We start from the raw sequence: 1,334 nt of genomic DNA, 5'->3' as shown, positions 1-1,334 counted from the left end.
TATCCCGCCGTGGCATAGTAGGTTTTTTTCCCCAGAGAACTCTCCCTGCTTTCCTCATGGCCGCTCAGGTGCAGGCTTCCGCCTCCTTTGCTTTTTGGAGGGCTGGTCAACTCCGGTAGGCTCGGGTTCGACCTTCTTCAGCGCCGGGACAAGCTTCCGGATGCTTACCATGAGTGTGGGTTCATGGTATTTTGCTTGGAACATTCTCTTCTTCTGCCTCAACATCTGGAGTATCTGGCCATGATATTGAGTCAACGGCCTTACCACGTTGGAAACCCCGCTTCTCGTCCGTCCAGCGAGGTTAAGCAACGTCGGTTCTGGTCGGTACTTGGATGGGTGACCACCTGGGGACACCAGATTCTGTTGCCACATCCTCCGAGCCTTCCTTTCAGTTGACTGTGGCAAGACTGAGGAGAGTCGCAGTACCTGTTCTCAGTCAAGCAGAGCTTTCAGCCCTACCTTGGAACGTTTCCTAGTTCTCCTTTCCTCATTGACCCGTCTATAGTCCGAACGGTCGCCTCAGGATAAGTTCCATGTGGGGCGGTCCAAGTTCCGGTGGTTTCAGGCAACGTTTAACCGGACTTCCTGGCCCCTATGGGACCAGCGGAACTATTAGACCTGCAATGGGTGTTGACCTATGGAACCTCTTGATGGTAGTGGATATTCTCGTCCTTTCCCCACATTCTTGATGCTGTTCTAGGACTCGTCAAAGGAAAGGGGGGGGGGGGGGGGGCATGTTCCGGTCCAGGCCTATGGTCAAGACCTGAAGGATACCTCTCCATCATTCAGGCAGGCTTAGGGGCCGTAGTCTGGCCCCACTACAGATCCTACAGCTCCTGCCGAGTCGCTCCGTGCGCGTCGACTTCATGATTTTGGCGTGTTCTAACCAGCAGGGGACGCATTTTCACACCTTCACATCTTGCAGTAGAGACACCGAGATGATTGAGATACTCTCAATACCAACATCGGCTCTCTCATTCCAGGCAGAGGAATGTTCTCTCCGACTATACGAGCAGAGCCTCGTAGAGAGAGTGTACCTGGGGGTCTTTGGCCCTGAGTAACCAGCAAGTCCTGGTCTGGGGGACCTGATCGCGACAGCTTGGAACCTCAAGCTTCCGCTGTTCTTCCCCCCCAGTCTCAGACCCCGAGACTCTGGCAAGATGCATTCCGGTGATGGTGGGACAACTTCGACGCCTGCGTCTTCCCTCCTTTTTGTCTGTGGATAATGGGTCTCAACAAGACCAGGTTGTCTGTCAACCTTTCAATGGGAGAGCTCCACTGGGACTATGCGCAGAACGGTTTCTGGACCCTCTGCTTCCCCTGACGGAACTTCC

The 1,334-nt window shown here is 54.3% G+C and overlaps 1 pseudogene; it reads left to right on the top strand.

The window, feature by feature from the left end:
• The first annotated feature begins 250 nt into the window (after positions 1–250).
• LOC137619341 (5S ribosomal RNA) lies at positions 251–369 on the top strand (annotated as a pseudogene).
• Positions 370–1,334: the final 965 nt, after the last annotated feature.

The sequence above is a fragment of the Palaemon carinicauda genome, chromosome 25 (assembly GCF_036898095.1).
Source record: "Palaemon carinicauda isolate YSFRI2023 chromosome 25, ASM3689809v2, whole genome shotgun sequence".
Classification (NCBI taxonomy): Eukaryota; Metazoa; Arthropoda; class Malacostraca; order Decapoda; family Palaemonidae; genus Palaemon; species Palaemon carinicauda.
The sequence above is the reverse complement of the archived record's forward strand: the minus strand, read 5'-3'. Positions and strand labels throughout refer to the sequence as shown.